Source organism: Cydia splendana, chromosome 7 (assembly GCF_910591565.1).
Source record: "Cydia splendana chromosome 7, ilCydSple1.2, whole genome shotgun sequence".
In the NCBI taxonomy this organism is placed as follows: Eukaryota; Metazoa; Arthropoda; class Insecta; order Lepidoptera; family Tortricidae; genus Cydia; species Cydia splendana.
Genome location: NC_085966.1, coordinates 13,777,411 through 13,792,791, shown reverse-complemented (window position 1 = coordinate 13,792,791; position 15,381 = coordinate 13,777,411). Strand labels below are relative to the sequence as shown.

Here is a 15,381-nt window from a genome sequence, read left to right as displayed (position 1 = left end):
TTATAAATTTGGTCGGACTGCAAAAACTGCCAGGTTAAGGTGAGGCCGACCAAGACATACGTCAACAGGCTTATTTTAGCTATTATAATCCGTTTGTTTCATTCTATTTTTAGATGAGGTACATTATAGCTCTCACGTGGTACCACAAAATTGGTCGGACACAGGAACCTGCCAACACAGGATTTGGCCGACCACTTTTTTTTTACTGTCCTCAAAGGCAGCTATCGTACCATACAAGTTTCATACGATTTTTCGATAAAAATTTTTTGATGATTTTTTATAAATTTGGTCGGACTGCAAAAACTGCCAGGTTAAGGTGAGGCCGACCAAGACATACGTCAACAGGCTTATTTTAGCTATTATAATCCGTTTGTTTCATTCTATTTTTCGATGAGGTAAATTGTAGCTCTCACGTGGTACCACAAAATTGGTCGGACACAGGAACCTGCCAACACAGGATTTGGCCGACCACTTTTTTTTTACTGTCCTCAAAGGCAGCTATCGTACCATACAAGTTTCATACGATTTTTCGATAAAAATTTTTTGATGATATTTTTATAAATTTGGTCGGACTGCAAAAACTGCCAGGTTAAGGTGAGGCCGACCAAGACATACGTCAACAGGCTTATTTTAGCTATTATAATCCGTTTGTTTCATTCTATTTTTCGATGAGGTAAATTGTAGCTCTCACGTGACCCAATAAATCTGGTCGGACTGCAAAAACTGCCAGGCTAAGGTGAGGCCGACCACTTTTTTTTTACTGTCCTCAAGGTCAGGTATCCTACCATACAAGTTTCATTCTATTTTTCGATGAGGTTTTTTATGATGAATTTTTGTCAAACGTTTTTGCCATTTGTACAAAATCTGCCAGGTTAAGCCTAGGCCGACCAAGTGCGTTGGAAGCTACTAAATGTCAGGTACCTCTACAGGGTAGGTATATTCTATTTTTTGATGAGGTTTGTTTCATGCAGCCGGCCACCGGACTAAAATAAGTTCTCACTTTTGTCTACTCTGATTAAAATATTTACATAACACAACAGGATTGTGCAAGCTATAGGTATGTTTACCAATCCGCATTGAGCTGCGTAGGTATTTAATTTATAAAGAGTTATGAATAAATTGATCGATATGAATGTGCGCCGTTGTTAACAAAAGCTTGTTAATTAATACTCGAGTGTCATTGTGCTCTTCGGTGCTGGTTTAAACAATAGCAAATAAACGCAGTCACGTATGTGATCGCGACACAATGAAGCGATATATTCGTAGTTGGGTACTCGATATACTCGTACACAGGCGTACCCTTATAAATACGTGATGGCATCCTGTGTTACCGTCGGGATGGGCATTAGTTGAATATTCGAAATCAATTAATGAGGAACACGACCAAACGAATGGATGAATAGGATTCATGATTCAATTCAGATTTGAATTAAAGCAACGACGAAACATGCAGTTGACGAGGATTTTGGTAACATTTTAGTTGATAGTTCATGGATTTGATACTGTATCGTTTAATGAATAAATATTTTTTTTTAATATATATTATAAGCGCAACCAGTTTACCACCACCCCTGACGTCACCACCAGTCAGTACCTATCTACCTAGCTATAGGGTAGGTGAGCACGCGGTGCGCACAGCCATCGTCCGGCATTGACATCGTGGCGCTTGCGGCGGACGGACGTCTCCAGAATTACTCGTAATCGAGGGTCGCGTGAGCCATATATTTTTGATTGTGATTTTTAAGTAAGGAATAAGCAATCGTTATTGTTGTAGATGTTAAGTAGCCATCGAGTACTTGTGTCTAGTGATTACTATAAAAATAACTATTAAGAATGTTAAATTAAATGGTTTTCTTTATAAAGTTATTTTTATTCATTCAAATATCACCTAGATCCTTATATCAGTATTGGGATAAAGAACTAGGTTGCCCACATGAGTGTGTTTATGTGCTAAAATTTTAAACTAAGAAAACCGTTACACACTAGTGTCTTGTGTTTTATATACCAGCGATTGCTTTTTCCTTTATTGTTGCTTACTGTGTTTTATTCTTTCTTGTGAATTAATTTTGTGAGTGAATTTTATTATGACGGGTAGTGCATCACGATCGCGTAGCCGAGAACGACCAGGCACTCGAGGTAGGTCGCGCGTTCGCAAACGGCGTCATGTCCGAAATAGGCGGGTTTCGCGTAGTAGATCCGGTGCGTATAGCAGCGAAGACTCGCGACGTAGCTCGAGTGATGGACGGCGCCGGCGTGATCCGCGGAATGGCTCGCGCGTTCTGGACCGGAGTAATTCGCGGAGCACCGATGAACGCCCTCCACGAAGTAGGGTTAGGCGACGCTCGCGTAGTAGTAGGAATAGGCGTCGGTCGCGTAGTAGAACCCAACTTAGGTCAAATAGTAGGGCTAGGCGTAGCCATTCGCATAACGTCTCACGTATCCCACGGCGCGACCGTTCGCGAAGTAGTTTGCGTGGCGAGTCGCGACGGGTTTTGCGTAATATCTCGCGCGCTAAGGAGATGCCAGCGCGTACGGAACGTGTACCTACACCTAAAACGCCTCCATTATCAGATTTTCCCGGCATGCCACCTAGACGGCGCTCTTTGGATTCTCGTGAACCGGGTTCTGAGGCGTCTACTCTTGCACAAGCTTTAATGCAGGCTATCCAATCTGTGCAGCCAATCAGGTCACAGCATTATTACGTATCAAATTTTGACCCTGCCTTACATAACATTGAAGCATGGTGCGAAGAAGTGGATCGCGCTAGAACTGCCAACAATTGGAACGATCACGAATGTTTATCGCGCGTAGCTTCGTGTTTAAAGGGTGACGCTAAAGTTTGGCTAAGCGAATGGGTGACGAACGATAGGACGTGGTCCAATTTTAAACGGGAGTTTAAATCATTATGCCCTAATAAGTTAGATTACGCTAACATTCTTTTTGATTCAATGAACGCTACGTCAGATAAATACTCTAGCTTCGCGGAGTATGCGCGGCGTACGTTACTCCGTTTAAAAATTGTCGAAGGTTTGAGTGATGAGCTGAGGACCTTAATTGTCATTCGCGGCTTAGACAATCCCCAAGTGCGCGCTGCGGCAGCTAACGCGAACCTTGTTCCTGAAAACATAGTTTCTTTTTTGTCGATTTATACAAAACCAAAGCGTGACAATGTAGGTTACAATAAAAATCGTCCTCAAACTAAAAATAACGCTAGTATGGGTAAAAAATGTTTTAATTGTAACCAAAGGGGTCACCTTAGTCGAGACTGTAAGAGACAAAAACCTCCTACTGGTACAACTGACGCGCAGCCCGGGACGGGTTCAGGCTCCGGTTCAGGCCCTAGCAATTCTTGTACATTCTGCAAGAAACAAGGACACACCGAGGACAAATGCTTTGCGAAGTCACGGTCAGAACAACGCAATCAGCGTAATATAAATCTTTGTTCTCAGCGGTCAGGTACCTCTGAAAACAAAGATATAACTACTGCAGTAATATGCGGAGTACCCGTTGACGTACTCATTGATAGCGGTGCCATTGATGCGTCCTTGATTTCTTCAGATCTTCTTAAATACATACCTTGCCAGCCTAAGCCAAGACATAGTGTGTTGAAAGGCGGGTTAAGTGAAAAAGAAGTTATTAGCACGTCTTATGTAACACTAACGGTTGAGTTCAGTAATATATCTCTTGAGGTCGATTTATTAGTTGTGCCGTCGCGATATATGAACGTACCCGTTATAATAGGCACCGACGTACTGAATCGGGACGGAGTAACCTACGTACGACGCAAACACGAGCAGTATCTTACGCACACGGATGCTCCTCGTATTAGCGTCAATAACGTTGAGTTAGCTGATCAGAGTGATCAGCCTAAAGTAAACACGCCTCTTCTGGGCGAGGACTTGGCCAGCCTTATGACCGTTATTAGCAAATTTTCACAATTTTTGATATCTGGTACTGCAACAACTACCGTTCGTACGGGCGAGATGGAAATAAAGCTTACCAAGTCCACACCGGTGGTATATCGACCGTACAAGCTCTCATATCAAGAAAAACTCAAGGTTCGTGAAATTACCAATGACTTGTTAGCCAAAGGGGTCATTAGGCATTCTAAATCAGAATACGCAAGCCCAATAATACTTGTAAAGAAGCGTGATGGCTCAGATCGGCTTTGCGTGGACTATCGGGCGCTTAATCGCATTACAGTAAAAGATCGTTATCCTCTTCCGCTTATAGACGACCACATTGATAGATTAGGCGGCTACACCTTCTTCTCGAGTCTTGACATGGCAACTGGTTTCCACCAGATCCCTCTCAAGGAGGAATGTATCTATCTTACTGGCTTTGTTACTCCGGAAGATCATTTTGAATATGTTAAGATGCCGTATGGTTTGGCCAATTCACCTATCGTTTACCAACGTATAATTAACGATACCTTGCGTGATCATATTAATGAAGGGAACGTCCTAGTTTACGTTGACGACGTACTACTTTTGAGTAATACCGTAAGCGAGGGAATCCAGTTATTAGATAAGGTTCTAGAGACTCTTACGACGGCCGGCTTTTCGATCAACCTACGTAAATGTTCGTTCCTTGTAACTGAGGTTGAATACTTGGGTAAGGTTATATCTCAGGGTCAGGTTAAACCGAGCCCAAGAAAAGTTGAAGCCTTAGCTAACACCACGCCACCAGAAAGCGTTAAACAGGTACGGCAGTTACTAGGTTTAGCGGGGTACTTCAGACGCTACATTAAAGATTATGCATCTAAAACCGCCCCTATTGCTCACCTCACCCGTAAAAATGTCAAATTTAATTGGACCACTGAGTGCGAAGTTATCCGTCAAGATCTTATCAAACAGTTAACTAGCGAGCCAGTTCTGGCAATTTTTAATCGGGAACTTCCCACTCAAGTTCATACAGATGCGAGTAGCATAGGATATGGGGCCGTACTTTTACAAATTCACCCAGACTCAACAAAGCACGTCGTAGCTTACTTCAGTAGATGTACCCAGGGTGCTGAAAGCAAATATCATTCCTACGAGCTGGAAACTCTGGCCGTTGTTAAAGCTCTACAAAACTTTAGACATTACCTTGTAGGCTTGAAATTTGTCGTTGTTACCGATTGTAACGCCTTAAAGTCCACCGAACGTAAAAAAGATTTACTGCCTCGCGTTGCCCGTTGGTGGGTCTACCTTCAAGACTTTGATTTCTCAATTGAATACCGAAAGGGGGTTATGATGTCCCACGCAGACTATCTTAGTCGAAATCCCATTGTCCGTGTGAATCACATTGATAAACCCCGAAACTGGGCTCAAATAGCTCAGTCAGCTGACAACGAAACTCGGGATCTTATACAAAAACTTCACGATGGCAGACTTGATGCTAATCGTTATTCTGTCCAAAATGATATCCTGTATTACAAATATATCCCTGTAGGGGGGCAACCTCGATTGCTGTGCTATATTCCTAAAGGTCATCGGCTCAGTCTTTTAAGGATTTTTCATGACGAGCACGAGCATATTGGTGCAGATAAAACCTTAGATCTCATTTTGAGACACTTCTGGTTCCCAGGCCTCAAGCAATTTGTCAGTAAATATGTGGCACATTGTCTTGTATGCATTTCCCAAAAAAGAGTTCCCCGCGCTCCATTACAGAGCATCACTTCTTGGGAGAAACCTGACACACCATTTCACACCGTCCACGCTGATGCTTTAGGTCCCTTACCTGTATCAGAAGGATACAAATTCATCCTTCTTATTGTAGACTCCTTTACTAAGTTCACCCTTCTGTACCCCATTTACAAACAAGACGCAGCCGAACTCAAACGTGTCGTTACTGAAGCGATTTCGATCTTTGGCGTACCTAAGCTCATGATTACGGATAAAGGACGCATGTTTGAATCTAGCGATTTTGTAACGTGGATAAAAGAACTCGGGTGCGATCTCCATTATATTACGCCCGAAATGCATCACGCGAATGGCCAGGCCGAGCGCTACATGCGCACCGTCCTTAATATGTTGCGTATACAAACAAATTACCGAAACGCATCCTGGTCAGACACGCTGTGGAAAATACAACTGGTGCTAAATATAACGAAGCAAAAAACGACCCAAACTTCGCCGTTGAATCTTCTCATAGGGACCGAAGCAACAACACCTGCCATTCGCGCTTTAGTGCGAGATGTGGCTATTGAAGGTTCCTCTCCGAACCGAGAGGCTCTGCGCGAGATCACAAGGAGCCGGGCCCAACACTTGTTGAAAAGGAATCAGACCCAGCAAGACGAGCGACTCAACCAACGACGACATCCGCCGCGTCAATATAAACTTCATGACTTAGTGTTCGTTATAAAGTTTTCTCAGTCGACAGGAAAGCTCGATTCCGGTATGCGCGGCCCTTACCAGGTGGTAGAAATACTACCAAGTGGACGCTACGCGCTTCGGTTGCTTAGCGGTGGCTACGGCAAGACAACGCAGGCTGCGGCTCAACACATGGTGCCGTGGCGAGGCGAATGGTGTCCAGATACGTGTGCTGCATTTTTTGAAAGTAAGTGATGTCTTGTCTTTGTGACATATCTCTCTCTGGGCACGTCACGTGATTCCATGGTGACTGATCGAGCTTAGGTCCGATTGACGGACTGCACGCACGTACGATAACGGTCTGCGTGTGGTGCTGTTTAGTGTTCACACGTATGAATACGGTCTGCGTGTTGAACGATCTACACATGATTACGGTCTGTGTGCTCTGTGGTTTACACGTATGATGGTGGTCTACGTGTAGACTGGGCTTGCACGTATGAATACGGTCTGCGTGTCAAGCAACGTGACGTACGATTATGGTCTACGTCAAGTATGTTTCAGGTGAAGGCTGAGCTTTCGTTCGCCAGAGACCAGAGACTATGGCAGTTTCGACTGGCAACGAATGGCGACGAATTAATCGACATCTAGGTTCGATTTATTAAAAGAGACGTCTCTGTTTACCTTGAGAATGAAGAATGTGTGCAGGCTCTGCTTTGATTGATGAGTGAATTAATTGAATGATGAATGAGCGCGAGTTTTGAAAGTCTGTGTGAAGAAGCATACGATTGTTGAGCGTGTTTCTAACTTAGTATTGTTTACAGGTGAAAACTTAGGAGATGGTGAAACATCGTCCCCTACTGCAACTGCTGGTCCATCTGTGTCGCAAGACTCGCAAGTGGACTCGCACCCCGAACTGCCTACGGTGGACACCGCTGGTCAGAGCGACGCTACGCGAGCACGTGTCGAGGGCGACACGCTGTCAGGAGAGGCCGTATAAGCGCAACCAGTTTACCACCACCCCTGACGTCACCACCAGTCAGTACCTATCTACCTAGCTATAGGGTAGGTGAGCACGCGGTGCGCACAGCCATCGTCCGGCATTGACATCGTGGCGCTTGCGGCGGACGGACGTCTCCAGAATTACTCGTAATCGAGGGTCGCGTGAGCCATATATTTTTGATTGTGATTTTTAAGTAAGGAATAAGCAATCGTTATTGTTGTAGATGTTAAGTAGCCATCGAGTACTTGTGTCTAGTGATTACTATAAAAATAACTATTAAGAATGTTAAATTAAATGGTTTTCTTTATAAAGTTATTTTTATTCATTCAAATATCACCTAGATCCTTATAATATTTTTTTTTATTAGGCGACATCTTACACAGATCAACCTAACCCCAAACTAAGCAAAGCTTGTACTATGGGTGCTAGGCGACGATATACATACTTATATAGATAAATACATACTTATATACATAGAAAACACCCATGACTCAGGAACAAATATTAGTGTTCATCACACAAATAAATGCCCTTACTGGGATTCGAACCCAGGACCGTCGGCTTCGCAGGCAGGGTCACTATCCACTAGGCCAGACCGGTCGTCGAAGAGCGTTAAGCACAAGAGTAACGTCATAATACTTATACAAAGAATAATGATAATTCATGTCCTGCGGATTAGAATAGGATAAACTTCGAGCTTCATAAATCTACATACCTAATACGTTTTGAACAACTTCGAAATGTAATAAATATACGTCGAACTTTTAAGACATATTTTCCAATAGGGCCAAGGTTCGATTCGGTTTATTATACGAGACGATTTTAAATTATTCATAACAAATTTCAAGTTGGCAGGCAAAGTTACACAGCTGGGAGGAAAGAAAAATAAAGAGGATACCGCGCCGTAGCGAAATAAGTAGCGGGACCGGGACACTGACATGGAAGTCTTTTGTACGGATACAGGAAATTCCTCGGATTTATTAAACAAGTTTCCGCTCGAAATTATAATCTCTGCAACTGTTCGTGTATCGCACCTTGTTTACTTTTCGCAACATTATCAAATATATTCATCTGTCATGTTGTGCCTTCGTAAAAAGTAGTGCCTACGCCAATTCTTGGGATAAGTTGCCAAAGCGGACCCCAGGTTCCCATGCATGAGCCGTTGCAAAAAGCCGGGACAGCCCAAGGTAGATGATGATACGTATCTACCAGTGAATTTTAGAGGAAAGGAATAATGTTATATTTTTGTTACATGCAGTATTTTCATTTCATCAATTTAGTCATAGTGTCATAGAGTACTTTCATCTCGAACGAACCTAAACTTGATAAGTGTAGTTTTTTCTAAAACTATGTAAAATGTTATAAAACCCTTTTTCCTCAGAAAAAAAAGCTCAAAGTCGCTCTTTTTAAAACAAATCAGCAAACTGACTCGCGGCGGCACAAAAAAGCACAATACGAAACGGCTGGCGGGATTTTCAAATTAAAAATGTTGAATAGGTATGTTGTGGAGGTATTTTTCAGTCGGTGTGTCGTGTAAGCGCGCATTGGCGTTTACATCCGGCGCGTTGCATTTTAACGAAGCCTGCAGGCCGTGAACTCCCATTGCTTAACCCGTCCAATGCTCATATAAACCAGTGGAACTGTGATCTAAGGATCCGTAACAGGTACGAGTAGTCGAAAAGTATGGTCATACTAGAGCGCCTGAGTTACGTAAGTGATTGGAATATGGTCCCAGGCTGGCGGGATGGCGGAAATTACCGAGCGTACATCTCAGAACTTATACTGGAATGTGCATTTGACGTATCAAAATGATATCGAAACGAGATGTCGCTTGCTCCAGAGAGCTTCACGAGGCCTTTACTTGTGTGCAAGTGTGATACACTGAAAATTATATTGAATTGATACGGCATTGGCATTGTATATTGGTTTCCGAATCTCTCTAGCCACGCTAATGCCGCCGCTTCATTCAGATCCGATATTTGCGAGTATCTGAGGGTCGGCCGTCAATTCCCGACCATTAATGTCTTCAACTTCAATGGACATTCAATTTGGCCATTCGCAGAAGCGTTATCACTGTTATCAACTTTCCTATTGATATAAGGACCACATTTTGTTTGAGTTTTACGTCATCTAAAATTAGGTGACGAACTCTTAACAATATACATTAAATGGATAAAAAAAAAACTATGTATTTAAAATTGAAACAGTATTTTCTTAAATTTCTAATTTGTTAAACATTAAGCGGATATTGAATAATGAATGAAGAAATTGACATTGATTGAGTTGTGGAAATAATTAAGTAATAGGTATAAAAAATAAAAGCAAGCTCTACATATAATATTACCCATACAATGTTCAGGATGATTAAAATCCTTATTGGAGCTAATAACTTCATTACAGAGAGGACAACACGAAACCAATTTGATTACCATTCGAGACCTTTCACAATCATCATAAAGTACGTTTTAACTTGGAAAAACCATTTTGTGGATGTACATGTACAATGAGTATACGAGTCGTAAATGTGCAATTTAATTAACTGTGAATCATTTCAGATATTACAGAGTTCCAGATATAAATTAAGGGTTAACTGAACGTTAATTTGTGAACGTTATAACGAAAGGGCGACGAACGACAAGATTTAACAAGGGCTTTATGAAATATTGCTTTAATTATCAACTTGTTAGTGCCTTGAATAACTTTGTTTTCGATTTTTGGAAAGACTATACGATTTCTCGTCCATAAAATCTTTAGAATAGATCAAACGGAAGTGTTTTCCTATACTTGTCAGGAAAGCTTTATGACTTGATAGTTATTTCAGTAATTTTAATTTTAATTACCTAATCAATATTGGAATGGAACAACCTATATTGTTTTAGTGACAAAAAGTTGATGGTTTATTTACTTTATTTTGCACTCAACCAGAAACTGATGGGATTAGTGGGATTACCCATATATGTACGAGTATATGATGATCGAAAAATAAAAAAAAATAAAAACAAGAAGGGAACTAGGCTGTTTTTACCTTTAAAAGACAAAACTATTATAGATTTTATGCAAAATGCAAGAACCCCTTCCGAAACTGGTTACACCACGTACAGAAGTTGGTTAAACTAATACATACGAGAAATATTCCTTTTAGAAATATGCCAGGAATCATTCACTACTGCGGTAAAGGCACACTGGCAATAGTTATACCAAGAAATCGTCGAGTAGGCAGGAAATTATATAACGACCGCAAATATTTGTTAATTAGCATAAGATAACATAAACGTTTCATTCCATATTTGTTCTCAGAATTGATGCTAGCGTGATATATGTATTTCATGTGTTCACGATACATGTCGTGAGCAAATTATTAATTAAATGTATAACCGTACTTGCTCTATGAAACGTACGACCGAACTATTATGTATTTTATTTACTGTACGTTTTTAGGATTCCGTACCCAAAGGTAATAACGAGACCTTATTACTAAGACTCTGTCTCGTTTGTCTGTCTATCTGTCTGTTACCAGGTTGTATCTCATGAACCGTGATAGCTAGGCAGTTGAAATTTTCACAGATATTGTATTTCTGTTACCGCTATAACAAAAAATACTAAAAACAGAACATAATAAATATTTAAGCGGGGCTCGCATACAACAAACGTGATTTTTATGCCGTTTTCTGCGTAATGGTACGGATCCCTTCAAGAGTCAGACTCGCACTTGGCCGGTTTTTAGGGTTCCGTACCCAAAGGGTAAAACGGGACCCTATTACTAAGACTTCGCTGTCCGTCCGTCCGTCCGTCCTTCCGTCTGTCTGTCACCAGGCTGTATCTTACGAACCGTGATAGCTAGACAGTTGAAATTTTCACAGATGGTGTATTTCTGTTGCCGCTATAACAACAAATACTAAAAACAGAATAAAATAAAGATTTAAATGGGGCTCCCATACAACAAACTTGATTTTTGACCAAAGTTAAGCAACGTCGGGAGTGGTCAGTACTTGGATGGGTGACCGTTTTTTTTTTGCATTATGGTACGGAACCCTTCGTGCGCGAATCCGACTCGCACTTGCCCGGTTTTTTATTCACCGTAAGCTAGCAGGCACATCCATGCCACTGTAAACAGATAAACCGTGTAAAACAACATTTCATCGAAGACAACTGAAATGGACCAGTCCGGGCCGTTGAGAACGCCAATACTTATCTCCGACGTAATAGCTGCGCTGCGCGCTGAAGCCAAAAAGCGAGTGTCTACATTCCAGGAATGATACTTGAATATTTTATCGAGTCGAACGCGTAAGAGAACCATTACAAGTGCGTACTCTGATAACGTAGGCACAGTTGCTATGGATGTCGAGGGCATGTTACACTGGTTCGCTCTAAAACTCGACTTGTACGCGCTCGCGAAAAGAATTAGAATAAACATGGCGCGCTTAATCCAACAACTAACCAGACGCATACAAGTCAATGGTTCATTAGAACCAGTATAATTGCACATTCAATTACGCATACGTTCATATATCGTGGTCAGTCACACTGGTAAGTTGGAGCGTTGGACTTGGTAGGTAATAGCAATATAGCAGCAGACTCCAGACAGTAACTTACGTGCTTGTTTGCTGAGCACACTGGCATTATCGGACGAGTCCCGCACCGGGACTCTTGTCGAACAAACAACCGCTAACAATGCCGTTTTATATTACCTCCGTGACAGCGTATACTGTGTGGTTTTCGTAAAATCTCCGGCTATTTTCGTATCTAATTCTAAGTTTCAGTAGACACTTACCGTCAGAATAGTTCAAAATTGCGTGGCAAGAGACAGAATACATGATGTTATAACTGATAATATATGTGTACCTATTTGTGGAAAACTTTTGTCCGAATGTTTTGTCATAGCTAATGTCGCTAAATTATTGAAGATTATTTATAAAATAAATAAACGTAAACTAACAATTTTGATATGGGTAAAAAAAGATTAGAACAAGTGATTATCAATTTAGTGTGAGTACGTATTACGTACAGCATTTACTTAGTTCAATAGCCACATTTGTCATGTAAAAATATCATGTTTTCTTAAGGCTCTACCAGCTTTAGCCAAGTAATCAGTGATGTAAACATGTTTCTTGTCACAAGAGCCGTGAAAATATCCTTTCGATCAATACATGATTTGATTGTATCCTGCCGTCCTTCGCATAATTTGCGATCAATTTTGTCGCTACCTTGATTTATGGAATTTGGTTGGGAGGCTTCCTCAATAAATAGTATAATTTAGATTTATGTACGACAGTGTTTTATGAAAACACCCTTATATCCGGGTATGGCCGGGTCAGCCGGGTGGCAAGACGTGCGACTTTCAAACAAGAGATCACCAATGAGTTTCTCGGAACTTTTGTTTGGAGTCGTAAGAAATGGAAAAAATGTGAATTATCCATTTACATATTTACGAAAGACTATAGTCCTAATTAGTTCTTGATCAATGTCAGATATACTGATATCGTAAAAATTTGTGTCTGTACTCATTTTTGGGATCAACTTACTGGGCTATAAAATAAGGAGGACTTCATCAAGAAATCGTACATTTTATTATTATGTTTTACGGTATTTTGAACAGGTATGTCTTTACTTTATTAACGAAAAGCAATCAGGTACAAGATTGCCTTTGCGCTCAGTAATTATCTTCGCAGCACAAAGCCAATAATCGCAGCGTCGTATTTTATCCATATTTGAAGCCAGAATCCACACATGATTATTAGAGGTAGATTGGGTATGTTGATTATATAAGAGCGAAAATAAATATTATAAGACAATTTTCCAATTCGTGTGTAGTATTCAAAAAATCGTAATATATATTATTTATTTACAAACAAGAAGATCTTGGTCGATAATTGATAAGGCTTTAAGTTTTAAGTAAATATTTATTTGTCATTTTACAATACTCTCTCTCTCTCTCCTAGCTATCTATCCCACATGGTGGCGGGGTCAGCTTTCCTGCTTAAACTTCTCCACTTCGCCCTGTCCACGACATCGTCCTCTGATAACTTGCACTCACTCATGTCCTTTAGCACTACATCCTTCCATCTTGTTCTGGGCTTTCTTTTTAATTTACCATACCATCGCAGCCTGCTCTCCTGCATTTTATCGGCAATGTCATTTTACAATACTAATAAACTAAAACAAAACCAGATGTCATTCAAAATATCCTATTCAATAGTCTTACAATCTACTTACAAAAGGCTATAAGTAATCAATCTCTGCAACATTAGTACCTAAATCCAATCTAGGACTAGGCCAACTGGGGCTTTGGCGACACAAATGTGAATGAGACACCGAATTACTAAAGTTATTGGACCATACGACACAATCTGACACGCCTCCGTACTCTTAATACCAACCGGGTGTACCAAAATGTATGCACCGCAGGTTTCATAAATGCACGCGTTGCCAATGTCAAAGCCGTAATTATTTTGGTACGTGTTCTTGTGTTGCGAGTTCTTTCTACACGTGCATGAGTATTTTTGCTTAACGCTTCCTTCACGATATAAAAAGGATATTGTGCGTCAAGCTAACAAGATTGCAAAAGCTATCTCGTAATGACATATATTTTGCTTATGCTATGCTAGAGTGTAATTTAAGAAAGAATTAAAGAATGTATATTATGTTAAGAAAGTGCATGATTTGTGTCGTGATTTTTTCAGTGTGTATTACTATCTGACGGAAATTGTTATTCTGCTATTCATGCTATTGCATACTAATAGAATGTGCCTTAAGAATACATGAATGTGTTTTAATATAGCTAAATATACTGCTTGTAAAGCTGAAACACCTTTTATGATAATTGACGTTAATACCAATAGTACCCGATACCGAATCAGAAAAGTAAATAAAATACATATCGGAAAAATCGGGTGTAACAGTCAATAACTCGTAATGAAAATAAATGTAGCTAAAAAAGGAACCTTCCTGTTTACCAAATAGCAATTTGTTTTCGCGGGTTACCAGTAATTCAGCTACCTAGAATGTTATTTACTAACTTTGTGAAAATCCACTTTCACGAACTCATTACTCCTGCACTGAATTCGAGTAAAATTAACCGAATTGCGAGGCTGCGTTGCGTCACTTACGGCACGGTAACCAATGTCATTCCGTAAATGTGAATTTTTCATTTTGGTAACAAAATCCCTTTCATTCCGGAACGTTTAAATTGGAGCTCGGTAGGTCTGTGCTTATGCATTCCACGAGAGTCGCACATTTGGGTTGGTAGCAGCCGCAGTGATGGATTTGCAACAGCTAAAATTGAAACGGCAAAAATGCACGGGCAAATACTGTTGACACGAAATTACCATTCTGGAAGCCTACGGCCGGATAAATATTTAACACGAATTTGAATTAGTTTTCAGCGGTATAGCCTGTATAAAACAATGTCAGGCTTCGTTTATTTAGTCGCCGTGTATTTTTCTGCTGGTGTGCCAACTGGTAATTAAACGCGACCTAACTGCGCTGAACAGGGAACGAACACTATTCCGTGACGTAGCGACACGGCTAGGTATAGTCAGCGACAAAGTTAGTAAGCGAATGAACTGTTCGTAATCGGTGTACTTAGATTTAATCAATTCTTTGGTTCTCTCACATTCATTACACTGTCTTGAGCTGTGTTTCTACTTGTAGATATTATAAGGTGCAGTCGAAAACACAAATAATGTTTAGCAACCGACTTTCAATAATGTACTTCTGTCTTCTATATCGTCGTGATACTCGTGTAAAAAAAATTCACGGGCCACTGTAAAATTCTACATCACAACTTGAATTTATTCCTGGTATTTCTCTTTTTAGACTACTAAGTAACGTAGAAGTTTCCTATAAAATATATGTAGCTGATTATGATTATGTATTGGGTCTGTTAATAGTTTCGCGGAGCGTAGTGGTAAACATTTATCTGGCACAGCAGGGGCAGGTAACTTTTCCGATACAGACGTTATTCCAATACCAATATATTGTTAATTTGCAGATATGTTCAAGCTCTAACCGTTGTTATTATATAAATAATAAAATTCCGATCACAAAGTGGGAGGTGATAAGAACTTTGATCAGAGAATACTGAATGCC

The 15,381-nt window shown here is 40.5% G+C and overlaps 1 protein-coding gene across 1 annotated transcript in view; it reads right to left on the bottom strand.

Annotated features, from left to right (window-relative positions):
• The window catches only part of LOC134792220 (disintegrin and metalloproteinase domain-containing protein 10), an 89,989-nt gene that overhangs the window by 22,339 nt on the left and 52,269 nt on the right, over nt 1-15,381 (bottom strand). The window lies entirely within an intron of this gene.